Raw genomic sequence first — 13937 nt, forward strand, 5'->3', positions numbered from 1 at the left:
ACATAATTCCTACAATACAGGTCACAGCAGGATACAAAAAATCTCTATTGTATGTGGGTAAAATGTGTATACATGACTTTGTGAACTATTCAAAATGAATTATTTCAAAATAATAAATATTTGGAAGGGTACATTACAATATTTGACACAAATAATCTGTAAAATGATCAGTGTAATTCAAAAAAGGTTCTAAACAAGTCACTGCCCAAGTCACCTTTTAATGGTAAATATTTTGTAGATCAGTTTCACTTGCATGAAGTTTTGCTCAACGTATTTACAAAACTGAAAACAAAACAAATGCTTACCTCTTTCACATAAGCTGAGATGTACAGTATCCTTCTAGGAATAAGTCCATAGGCAGATTCTCCTAAGCCAACAATCTGTTAATAGGACGCATGTAAACCTGGTTTGTACAGCCTACAATACAGAGCCCATCTGAACTGCACACCTGCTTCTTCAGCAGCGCCTGCTCATATAAAACAGCAGTGCACAAGAACAATGTTGAGAGAGGGCAACACCCTTCTTTTGGGTCAGCAGCTTTCACTCTGAGCAGCTAGCGAGCTGTTGAGATAACATTGCAGAGAAACCTTGCCTTTACAAGTCAAAAATCCTACTCCGCTGCTGTTAGCAGATATGCAGCATTATCACTCTGCATTCCACCCTCTCAGATCAGCTCGTGGCAGCAGCAGCCACCAGCTTGTCAAAATGGCATCTTGAGGGCATGCTCAGCTGTAATAATTATTCACTAATATGTCTGTTTCTTCTGTTTCCTGCGAATAGATTTTTGTTTATTCTGTGGGAAAGCACAGCATAATATGTCACACTGTTTTCCATAAGCAAAATGGCTGGTCCTTTCAGCAGTGCTGCAGACAGCTTATTGGGTTCCACTGGCTTTTCGTAGCCATGGCAACAACCAACAGACTTATCCAGCAAGCATGGCTGATCATGTGCAGATCTCCAGCACAGAATATTAATTTATGGGTTTTTTCTTCTGTACTGCCATTATTTTAAATTTCTGAACATTTTATGGAAACATTCAGATGTCTCATTTTTACCATTTGCTTTTGGGGTTACACAGAATTTTTGGAAAGTACTTGAAGAGCTATATGCATTATACAAAATGTTTGTAAGAAGTGAAACCTCATTGCCTTTTATTTGCCTGGGATTATTTGCAAATTGTCATATGAAATAAACCATTGATTAGAAAACAGTCCTGTATCTTTGAGACTCAATCTAAGCATGGAGGACATTTGAAGATACGAAAAGCAATATGTAGTTATGACAAGTAATCCTTTAAAGGCCACTTTATTAAAAATAAATTTGGAATTACTGATATGCACTAATGACACGATTCATGTCTGCCACCAAGAAGTCAACGTTTACAACCATTTACCACCAAGAATAGCCATTACAATCTTTACAAATTGTTCTTGGTATGTTTAACTAACAGTGTGGATTTTTTCTATCCTAAATAGAAAAAAAAATTAAAGTGGTAACCACTGTACCCAAGGTACCACAGTAGTATCCTATAATTAGAATAGGAAATAAAACTATACACTTCACTATGCCTCAGTTTCCCCATGCGACTAACGATACTTAGAATTGTGAAACTTCTATCTACAGATAAAAGAACAGGAGTACTTGTGGCACCTTAGAGACTAACAATTTGTTAGTCTCTAAGGTGCCACAAGTACTCCTGTTCTTTTTGCGGATACAGACTAACACGGCTGCTACTCTGAAACCTATCTAAGATAAAATGTGATATTTAAGAGTGAGATACCATCATCTCAGATACAATTCTGTAACATTGACAAACATTGGCTTTCTAGTGGTGACCACTTCATAACTAGTACCCTTCATCCCAATTTATTTATTTTAAAAAAACCCAAACATCTACATAATGTATTAATAATACACACTGTATTTACTACATCATTACACACATTTTCCATCCCAAAAATTCTAGATATCTAATTACAACGTGTATAAGAGTTTGTGGCATATAACATTTACCAGGGTCAGATTCACCCCCGTCTGCAGGTGCAAACTGCAGCTGAGCTGACAGGAGAATAACCCTGAGAGAGGACATCTGGGGTATTGTTGAACTCCCACGTGCATTTTGTTTGAAGGCGGCAGCTTTAAATCCCATTCTAGTTTCCAGAGGGCACACTGAGGCTGCTCAGAATGTGCTATGATTCTCAGCATTTCCCAGGTCAACCCCATGCCCTTTTGTGGCTAGAGCAAGTAGCTCCTTCTGGAGAAGTGTAACTTGCAGACAGATTGCACTGCTGCACCTCTACTCATAGTGGCGCTTCTGCCACTGGGGGCCCAGCTGGGAATCAGTCAGTAGAATGCAAGCAGGGAAGCAGGCCCAATGTGTTTGATTTCAGACATTTCTGTTACCAGAAGCCTGATTTTCCCCTTTTCAGGGTAGAAATATTCCAACTGAGTTCAAATGTTTGACTTCAATGGGAATTATATAGTGAAGGTGAAGAATGGACCAAGGGGACTAGTGATCTTCTTTCAATACTCTGCAGCTTGTCCTTTGCTTTTTATGACTGCTACAAAGAGATGCTCTGTGTTTAGAAAGAATGCCAACGTGTCAGATTTCAAACACATTCTAGCACATTTGAGTAAGATGCTGTAACAGATATAATTGACCATATTTCTAACATCAGTCCTGGTTTACTGATTTTTCACCTTCTCCATTAGCTTTCCAGAATGGAGGAAGAGTCCTTTGCTGACATTTATTTATCAATATATTCCCTAGGAAACAACAACATCCGATGCTAAGGATCAAACTGTCTTCAAGTGAACAGCGTCTCCAGCTACCAAGCACAGATTCTTGGTGCCATGACTACTGTCCAGTGCTGCTCTGTTTTGAGCAGAAAGAGAAGCAATTTGCTGATTTTCCAACGGATTTTAAAGCTGTTGGCTGGGAAACATTAAACCACCTGAACAATTTATTACTGGTGTGTACTGAACATTACAGGAAAATTACTTTGCATCACTAAGATACCATTTCAGTAACTTTTTCTTTACTGGATAACATAATGTGGATATTGGGCCTGATTCTCCCTTTACAGTTGTTTAACATTGATGTAGCTCCACTGACACCAATGGAGTTGCTCTCAATTTACAGCACAGTAAGGAAAATCAGAATCAGGTTGCTTTTCTACTCCATATATGTTCATGCATTGACTCATTAGATCATTTGTAATTGCTACCACATTCATTAGCATTTATATAGGCTGCACTGTAAATAAATGAAAGAAGAGTTTACCATCCAAATTTTAATCCTTTTGATCTGATGCCCATGGGTATCTTAAACCCAGAATGGAAGCACAAGGCTTTCATACAAAATTTATTCTTTAGGTTAAAGAATGCACATATGGGATGCAATCTGCAGCATTCAAGGTTAAGCGTCCAACCCTGTATTCCTCATGGAGGCATAGCTACAATTCAAATCACTGTGAGTTTTGCCTACACAAGGAGTACCAGACTAGGCCAAATGTGGCTATGTGCTTTTTGTGTAGTTGTGGAATAACTGGTTAGGTGGAAGGCATGGTGGGAAGCACAATATAAGAACCTGAATATGGTCCCAATCCAACAAAGCACTTAAGCACCAACGGTGAGATCCTTACCATCACTCAAGCCCCTGTATGCTGGGTAAAAAGGCTGCAGTAGTGTAAAGATGCCTTAAAATCACCATCTGGACAATGGAGGATTTCTGTAGTGAGACACTATGGAGATAGCCGTAAGGCTGCCTCCTGGAGACACCCTCACAAGACCAGTGTAGGTAGGGTTGCCAGACATCTAGTTTTTGACCGGAATGCCCTGTCGAAAAGGGACCCTAGTGCAGTTTCTCTCAAACTGGGGTCGCCGCTTGTGTAGGGAAAGCCCCTGGCAGGCCGGGCCCAGTTTGTTTACCTGCCCTGTCCGCAGGTCCGGCCGATCACGGCTCCCACTGGCTGCGGTTCGCCGCTCTAGGCCAATAGGGGCTGCGGGAAGCGGTGGCCAGTAATTCCATCAGCCCGCGCTGCTTCCTGCAGCCCCCATTGGCCTGGAGCAGTGAACCGCGGCCAGTGGAAGCCGCGATTGGCCGGACCTGCGGACAGGGCAGGTAAACAAACTGGCCTGTCCCTCCAGGGGCTTTCCCTACACAAGCGGCGACCCCAGTTTGAGAAACACTGCCCTAGTGGCTCCGGCCATAAAAGTCCAGTCGGCGGCACAGCAGGGCTAAGGCAGGCTCCCGGCGCGGCTCCTGCAAGGGGCTGGCTTGTCCCTGAGGCCCTTAGGCAGAAGGGCAATCAGGGAAGCTCTGCACACTGCCCTTACCCCCCAGCACCGCCCCTGCAGCTCCCATTTACCAGGAACCATGGCCAATGGGACCTCTGGGTGCAGGTAGCACACAGAGCCCCCTGCCCCTCCACCTATGAGCTGGACATGCCAGCTGCTTCTGGGAGCCGGGTGGAGCTAGAGAAGACAGGGAGCCTGCCTTAGCTCAGCTGCGCCGCCAACTGGGAGCCACCTGAGGTAAGTGCCACCGGGCTGGAGCCCACAGCCCCTGCCCCAGGTCAGAACCTCCTCCCGTACTCTAACTGCCTCACAGAGTCTGCACTCCAATCCTCTGTTCCAGCCCTGAACCCCCTCCTGGAGGCCGCACCCCGTCCCGCTCCCCAACCCCCTGCCCCAGCCCTGAGCCCCCTCCTGCACCCCAAACTCCTCATCCCTGGCCCTCATCCCCCACCCCAACTTCCTGCTCCAGCCTGGAGCCCCCTCCCGCACTATGAATCCCTCATTTCTGGCCCCACTCAGGAGACCCTACCCCCTCCCACACCCCAAACCCTTGCCCCAGCCCTGTGAAAGTGAGTGAGGGTGGGGGAGAGTGAGCAACAGAGGGAGGGGAGATGGAATGAATGAGGCCAAGGCCTCAGGGAAGGGGCAGTGCAGGGGTGTTCAGTTTTGTGTGATTAGAAAGTTGGCAACCCTAAGTGTAGGGATAAGCCTGTAGGGATAAGCCTCAGAACACAACCACAGCATGCAATGCTATTGAGATTTCAGGCAGCCTGGAGTGCTGCAGTGCCTCTCCAATCTCTGGAACAGTCCAGATACGAGAGACTGCAAGGATGGCTTAAAGGTACCTTAGCTGGCCTTGTTCTGTCACCCCTCCCCTCCCCGTGATGAAACTTCCCTGCTGCCCCAAGTAGAGGCACAACACAGACTTGCATCCAAAGTACAGTCATTTTTGACCACAGGGGGACTACTTGTGCCTAGTGGACATTTATTCGGGTCAAAATCCACCACAATTTGTAAAGAAGCTAGCAGACGTTAAATTGTGCCTGTTCCTTCATGCTTTACCTAGTAGTGTGCTATGACATCTCACTTTCAAGATATAAGTGGCAGGCATTACTCATAGCTTTAACTCAAGAGAGATACCTCACATGCAATGTTGTAATTCTCCTCCTCCAGTTGCCATTTTTCCTCCACAAATAGTAGCTTCCAATTGTCTCAGACCAGCATGAGTTACAGCACTTACAAAACTATACACCTTCCTTCACCAACATAGTATGTTATGTTCCTGGTTGCCTTCATAAATTAGCTCACCAAGGATCATCTTAATTCATTTATTCATTGTTTTTCCACACAGCACAAGTTTAAAATTTAGCTTCCACATTTAAAAACCATAATAATTGTTAATTATAGTGTATTCTTAAGTTGTCTTTATAGCCATAAAACAAATATGAACTGTATCAAATTTCAGATGCAGTTGGCACCAAAGGACAGCAAATGTCACAAGAGCAAATCCCAGTTAAGTAGCAATTACAGGAAAATAAAATTATCCTTCTTGATATAGAATTGCTATAATTATTCCTGGATGTAATTGAATATCCAAATAGAAAAACAAATTAAAAAACATCCCTGAATATCATTAGCACAATTAGAGAGCTTTTTGACCCTTTTTCCATTTCCTTAATAACGTGCATTATAGGCTTACATGAAAAAAAGTCCATGCACAGATAGTTGGGTTGCTTTGATAGACAACATGGTTTCTCAGTTTACAATGAAAATAGAAGTACTTTGTTAACTTTGCATCTTTACAAAAAGATTTAAACGCACTTTATAAATATGAGCTATTCAATTCCGAGCTCATAGGGCAGTAGGTAAATATCGAATCATTTATAGATATGTAAATTGAAATACAGATTATGATTCTTCCCAAGGTCACACAGGAAGTCAGTGAGAGCCAGGAATAGAATCCTATAGTTTGACCCACATTCTTGCCACTACACAATACATGTCTCATAATGCAAAACACTATCATAATTAATTGTACATTATATCGGTTTCCAAAGGGAACTGGAACACTGCAGAACTAGAGTTAATTTTACGCAGTGCCAGACTTGTTCACAGCTCCTGCACCTGTTTGATTATTCGCTCTACATATTTTCAAGTTCCTAGCAGCAACATCTCTGAATTAGAGATTGCTTTCATAGTCACTTCCATCAGATAACTTGTGAAGGTGTTCTGATAGGTGTTACTATATAGATTGTGCAGAGCATATACAATAATAAGACAGTTTAAGAGCTTTTTAAACTGCATGTGTGGGTTTAAATAAAATACCCACAAAATCACTTCAAAAAAACATTTGCTAGAGGGCATTTGAGGAAAAAAGAATTGAAGGAAAGTTACCCTCTTTTTAAATATAATTATATGGATCACAGCCAACTTGCCTCTAAGGCAGGCAGTTCATACACAGCACTGGGTACAAAACCATGGTAAAAAGGAGTAGAAATCACTGATCCTATTTTCCCCTTAAAAGTTTATAGGATTTTCCAAGACGACCTCCAAATTACCCTTATAATAAAGCAGCAAGGCATTTTAAACTAGCAGTTCTAAAATTTTGTACTACTTTTTCATTCATTTCATAAATTGCAATGATCTCCTTGTAGTAGTCTGGTTCTACTGCATCAATCACGGTAATATACTTACGTAAAATTACAGTCAGCATCAAAACACTGCCATAAATCTAACTGTGCTACATTTTATCTTATTTCTAGAAATAGATAAAAGTCCCTTAAAATGTAGTTATAACTGTAGTTAGAGCACTTTTTCTAGACTTCCATCAGTGCATTCAGCGAGTTTATGGGATCTGATAAGGTGACTCAGAATCCCAGGGAAGATAGTGTCATTGACAGAAGAGCTCTATAATGGAATGGAAAGCTGTGATTGAGTCAATGGTAGATACACAGCATGGTTTCCCATCTCTACTGGAGTTCAGCAAGGTTGCATTCTGTCACCATCATTGTTCAGTACTGGCACTGCCTGGCTGATGGACAAGCTTGAAAAGGCAGCAGTTGGGGGCACTGAGCTGAACATTCTGCATTTAGATCTCAAGTATGCCAATGATATTGTGGGGTTTTTTGGTTTTTTTTTTTAAGTCAGTTTGGTGAATTGCTGCACTGATGTCTGATCTGGTTGGGCAAACATTGGTGTGGTTATCAATCCAGATAAAACTAAGTCCCTGGCATTACCATCAAGCCTTGAGCTCCAGATTACAACCAGGTCAGGATTAATCCATCCAGATGGGACATTGAGCAGGTGGCAATTGTTAAGTATCTAAGCAATCTCAGACTGTACTGGATGATACTCAAAAGCTGTGGACACTTGTATAGCAGCAGCTGCTGCCAAGTTTTGGGCCTATGAGTGCCTTAGTTTACCCAGTGGTCTCTGTGGGACTGTCATGACATCAAATTTGCTACAAAGCAGCAGATCTATGGAACCATGTTTATACTAACTCTGTTGTATGGAAGTGAAACATGGGCACTGAGAAAAGCTGAAGAACACTGGATTAAGGTTTTCAGTTCTCATTGTCTTCCTCGGCTGCTCCATATCAAATTGCAGGACAAGATCAGAAATGAGGATATTCAACACTGAACCAAGAAACCCAGCACTGGTTCGGTTTCAGCAGTTTACTTGTACGGTCATATTATTAGAATGGAAGAGCAACAAATTCTGAAGTGGGAGTACTACACAGTCAGCTATCATGTGGGCCTTAAGGTGGTGTATTTTTTGATGTCCTCCTTAAGGACCTAGTCAGAGATCAATTCCAGTGACACTTGATCCACAAGGAGGCCATGTCCTTTGATGAAGCTATAGCAGGGAGAAATATTGAGAGAGGGGCTCAGAATTTTCTGACATTACTTTGCCAGTTATGAATCTTATTTATGAAGTAGTGATTTACCACAATGGCTTGTCTATCTTGTCATCACAGCAGTCACTCGTCACAACAAAATGTCTGATGTTTTATTATATCAAGCATATATCATTTACAGGGGCGGCTCTAGGCCCCAGCACGCCAAGCGCGTGCTTGGGGCGGCATGCCGTGGGGGGCGCTCTACCGGTCGCCGGGAGGGCGGCAGGCAGGCAGCCTATGGCGGCATGCCTACAGAGGGTCCGCTGGTCCCGCGGCTCCGGTGGACCTCCCGCAAGCGTGCCTGCGGAGGGTCCGCTGGTCCTGCGGCTCCGCGGCGACCAGCAGAGCGCCCCCCGCGGCATGCCACCGTGCTTGGGGCGGTGAAATGGCTAGAGCCGCCCCTGATCATTTATGCGAACGGTGGAATAGATCAGTGATCTGTTTTCAGATCTCCGTGATTGAATTTTGAAGAGAACAAGAATAAGTATGAAATCACATAGCCATACAAGAGGAGACTTGAGGAGCTTGGCTTGCTTAGCCTAACAAAAAGAAGGATGAGTGGAAATATGATTGCTCCCTATAAATATGTCAGAGGGATAAATAACTCCTGTCTCTCCCGGGTGTTTAAGTTAGGGGCCTATTTTGGCTCAAGAACAAATTGATATAAAACTGACCAATACATTTAGGATTGAAATTAGATGACTGTTTCTAACCAGCAGAGGAGTGAAGAGCCTTCCCAGGGAAGCGACGGGAGGCAAAAAAACCAACTTGTTTCAGATCTGAGCTTGATAAGTTTATGGAGAGAATGGTAGGAAGAGATTGCCTACAATGATGTATGGTGCATACGTGACTGCAATTGGCAAATATCTGCAATGGCTGGAGATTGAACACTAGATGGGGAGAGCTCAGTTACTATAGATAATTCTTTCCTAGGTGTCTGACAGGTGGTTCTCACCCACATGTTCATGGTTTAACTGATTTGCATACTTGGGGTCAGGAAGGATTTTTCTCCCAAGTCAGATTGGCAGAGATGCTGGGGGGTTTTCACTTTCCTGTGTATCATGGTGTACACGTCACTTGCTGGTTTGAACTAGAGTAAAAGGTGGATTTCTCTGTGACCTGAAAGATTTGAAGACTTCAGTAACTCAGTGAGAGGTTAGGGGCCTGCTACAGGAGTGGATGAGTGAGGTTCTGTGGTCTGAAATGTGCAGGAGGTCAGACTAAAACAGCATGATGGTCCCTTCTGGCATTAAAGCCTACCATATAGTATAGAATACTGATATACTAGTCTTTTTCCCCCACCATGCCCCAAATGAATACTTCAGATAAAGTTTCAGTTTAACCCAAAATATAGCAAATTTTCAGAACAAAGCTTCTTCCAGGTGAATGAGTGGTTCTAATAAAACAAGAAAACATCTTCTTATGCCCCCTCTTCCCCCTGTCCCCAGGATTCCCAATTGTCACTAAAACAAATCTGAACATAAACCAAACCAGCTATGACTAGAAACAATCACCAAAATACTGTAATAAAGGCTGTTTTCATGTTGTTGCCAGAAAGATCAGACAAAACTACGAGAATGTCTTGTGGGACAGCCTGCCTTTGTAAGATTTCGAGTCCTGATCTGCACAGCAGAATACATAGGCTAGTTCTCTTAACCACCCAACCTTGAAGATTCTTATCTGAAGTAAAGAGAATCTTTGAACATCTTGAGATTTCCCCATCACTTGTACCTCTTGGGTGAAATCCTGGCCCCACTAAAATCAATGGCAAAACTCCCACTGACTTAGTCAGGGGCAGGATCTCACTCCTTGTATCTTGTGCAATGGATAAAGGAGATATTTATGTCATTTTGGATATTTTTGCTATTTTTAAACACTTAACAAGGTTACAGTACATTAGCGAACTTTGATTAACTTCAAACCCACAGACACACTCCCCAAGGGTACTCAGAGTTATTAGGCACATTATCACCACTTCCTCTTGGTGTGAGGAAGTCTTGTCTGTGCCTACTGTGGATCCACGCCCAGAAATTGGCAGTCTCTGGCAGCACAGTCAGTGCCTTCCAGGCCTCCGCAGGCCTTGCTCTCTGGTGTGATATGCACACACCAATCCCACAGCCCCTGCAGTGTCCAGCCCAGAGGCACTGACTTAATCAGATACTGGGGGTGCTTGACCCCCGGCTCTGCCCCGGGTCTTGCCACTTCCTCCAAGCCCCAACCCTGCTCCAAGCCTCCACTCCCACTCCTCCCCCACCCCCTTTCCCTGGCAGTGCCTTCTGCACACCACTGAACAGCTGATCCATGGCGGGTGGGAGGCTCTGGGCGGGGAGCAGGGCTATCAGTGGGTGCTGAGCACCCACTATTTTTTTTCCTGTGGGTGCTCCATCCCCAGAGCACCTATGGAGTCAGTGTCTATGGTCCAGCCCCTTATCGACTGAACGTGCACAGAATTACCTGGTCTGCTCTTCTCAAAGGAACAGTACACACCAGCTTATAAAATTCAACCCAGGATCATGACTTTGCTTAACACCACAGCACTTAGATGTATTTATAATGAACACAGGAATACATTTATCTTCAAGAGAGCATAGATTCAAGTGACAGTGAGTAAGGATACTGGAAAAAAATTGTTACATATAAAATAAAATCATAACATGCTTTCCAAAGATTAACTAACAAGTTATCCTCTTGTTTAAAGCAGCTTATCTCACCTAATGTTCTTTCCAGCATTTTCAAACAAGTCTGGGTGAGATCTTGCTTTCATGATGTAAACTTGCTGTCCATTTACTTCCTAGCTGAAGGAAGGTGCTCTCTTTGTCTCTCAAATATACTAAAGTAAACCTTTGATGTGCACCTCAAGATCAGGTTCTCCAACTCTCCTCCCTCCCCAGTATTTTCTTCTTGTTACTTTTCTCTCTATGAAGTTTTCACAGTCCTTTATTAACATGAACCATTGTGAAATATAGTACTTAGTTTACATGTAAACAGCCAGATAGATAAACCTTTCTTGTCTGACAGAAAAATCTGTTTGTCACCTTTGCGGGTAACCGGTCCCTAGACAGGCACTTCAAGAACAGAGTTTTCAGTGTAGACAACTACTTACACAGCATTTACACATGAATTTTGCGATGATACTGATGACCAGTGTGACACTGGCTTTTATTTGAGACTTCACATGACACTCTTTGGTGAACCCAGGAAATCCCTGTAATCCCCTTACCAGTTGGGAGTAAGATTTTTGAGTCACACTCACTCAAATGTTGTGGGTTTGGAAGTGAAACTAGATCTCAGCAAGAATGGGTTGGATTTTGCCTAGGATAGACTGAAGAAAGAAGCAGAGAGAAATATGGTAGTGAGAGGAAGGCAGAAAAATTCTAATGAAGAAATAGAGCTTTAGCTCACCCTACTCATAGAAATTTGGGGTCAGTCCTAATGCTAGTCGGCAGCATGAGCTGCTTTATAAACACCTGACCATGTACCAGGACCACTTTCTGTCTCTCACAGTGACAGCATCCCCTCTCCACAGATCATACCGGCTCAGGAAAGTTTCCTTCCTAAACCTCAAAGACTTCTAAACCCTGTTACACAGACCAGACATTTTTAGAACTATTCAATTAGTATGCTATTAAGGGGCATCTGTATGGGTTCCTTTGTTTGGCTTTCTTGTGTCCTAAGAACAGTTCCACAGCATAATGATCTTGTTTTGTGACCTCAAAATCTGCTTCTTGGTGAGTCTGCAAAGCCAGGCTGAGTCATGTATAACAGACACAGGTGTGAGCTCAGTAGCAACAGAACCATATCTGTTCATCAGTGGCAGATGGTACAAAGGTAGTTCTTCTCTTGCCACTTACCAAAGCAGTTTTCTCCCCAACTAGGAAGCAACCCCTGCCCTGAACTCAGAATTACTTCCTGAGACAAGGGTCCATCCCACCATTTGGAAGAGGCCACACTTTCAGGGTCTGTCTGTGGGAATGCCAGGAAAAATTCAGCACAAGAACTCTCTTACAATCTGAAAAGATCCATTTTCTATAATCAGCGGAATAGACGTGTTAGTCTGTATCCACAAAAACAACGAGGAGTCCGGTGGCACCTTAAAGACTAACAGATTTATTTGGGCATAAGCTTTTGTGGGTAAAAAAAGTGGGTTTTCTACCCACGAAAGCTTATGCCCAAATAAATCTGTTAGTCTTTAAGGTACCACCAGACTCTTTGTTGTTTTTATTTTCTATAATATTTTGCACAATCCAGTGCAATACATTAAGGATGCAATAATCATCTCCAAAAGTCTGTTTCTGATTACTTTGGACTTGTGTACTAGGGTGTCTTTCCAATGGCCTTCTGTGACATGTCTTCTAGAACTTTCCCAGGATCTCCCTTAGGAAACAAAATACCTTTTGCTCTTGCCAATATGGCAAAGTAGTATGAGCATCTGTGGGATCTGTTGTCTTGCTTCCTTTTCTTCTTGGAATACTGAGATTTTCAGGTTTCTGAGGATGATGCAATGGCTAGAGAAATCTCCAAAATTCCTCCTCCTACACTTGTGAATGCTTTAAGACTCCTTTTTCATAACAGTGTGCCCTAGTTATTTTAGTCCCTTTCATTCTATAAGGACCATATTGTCACTTTGGTATTCATTTTGTTTTACTCTCTGAATGTCAGATGGAATATTTAGTAGCTTTCTTGACTTTGTTGCAGAAAACAATTGAAATGATCCAATATTTGTTAGTTAAAATCAATTAGCTGGATTGAATCAGAAAAGAATGCCCCCTAATATAGCTTAAACCAAGGCAAAGAAAAAAAATTGTATTTTTATTATAGAAAGACCAGCAAAATTCATTACATTTCATAGGTCTCCCTTCCTGCCCCCAAATTATAGCTATTTCCCAAGATAATATAGCTGAGATTTCTTGCTTGCAGTGAATTTCAGTGATTAATACCATGGTTACAAAGGAAATCAATTTGTTGAACACAGGAATCACTCTCTCTGCTTCGTTTAAAAAAAGAAAAAGAAAAAGAAAAACAGAAAATATTTCAAAAAATAAAAGCCTGGCACTCTCCATTATTGATATAGGCAACACTTTAAAGTCTGACTAGGATCATTCATCATGAGAAAGAAAATGTCCTAGTTATAACTGTGCCACCATCACATTCAGAATAATGACACTGAGCTGGCTTGGTGAAATAGAGCCAAAGTGAACAGGGTCAATTGGGAAACTCAAATTCAAGAGAGATTAGGTTCTGAAACCAAAGCCAATGACAACATTTTATCTCAGGATGATGTGAAAAACATTAAGGGGTCTTACTAAATGATCCAAATATATCGCTCACCTGAAAAACAACAAATTCCCCACCATATAGCTAGAAACACTATGCAGACTGACAGTAGCCCCAGATATGGGGGGGGGGGGAACCCTAGTAAATTAGGGCTTGTCTACACTTGCAATTAAGGTTGAGCATGAATTTAAAGCACAACCACCATTCCTACATAACTCCATATGTGGCACTCTTCTACAGAAATAGGAGTGCCTTGCTCTTGTTTAGCTTAATACACTTTGCATTATGATAAAGAGAAACAAGGCACTCATTCCAGATTAAGTGTGTCCACAAATGGAGTTACTCTAGAATAACTACTCAGGAATAATTTCATGTATAGTGTGACAAAGTCCCTCTTCTACCTTGGTGGGTCCTGCGCTTCTTGGCGGATTTGCTCACCTCAGTGATCTTCTCCTCTGGTGGAACC

General features: G+C 42.5%; 1 protein-coding gene across 6 annotated transcripts in view; it reads right to left on the reverse strand.

The window, feature by feature from the left end:
- Positions 1 to 13937, reverse strand: part of SORBS2 (sorbin and SH3 domain containing 2) — a 434202-nt gene that overhangs the window by 277139 nt on the left and 143126 nt on the right. For 4 of the 6 annotated variants that reach the window (XM_039539828.1, XM_039539825.1, XM_039539827.1 and 1 more), the window contains exon 1: positions 306 to 877. The exons of the other annotated variants lie outside the window; for them this stretch is intronic. The gene's annotated coding sequence lies outside the window, so the exon portion shown is untranslated. Of the gene's footprint in view, positions 1 to 305; positions 878 to 13937 lie in introns of those variants that run through there. 6 annotated transcript variants of the gene reach the window in all.

This window comes from Mauremys reevesii, linkage group 5, assembly GCF_016161935.1.
Source record: "Mauremys reevesii isolate NIE-2019 linkage group 5, ASM1616193v1, whole genome shotgun sequence".
Lineage (NCBI taxonomy): Eukaryota > Metazoa > Chordata > Testudines > Geoemydidae > Mauremys > Mauremys reevesii.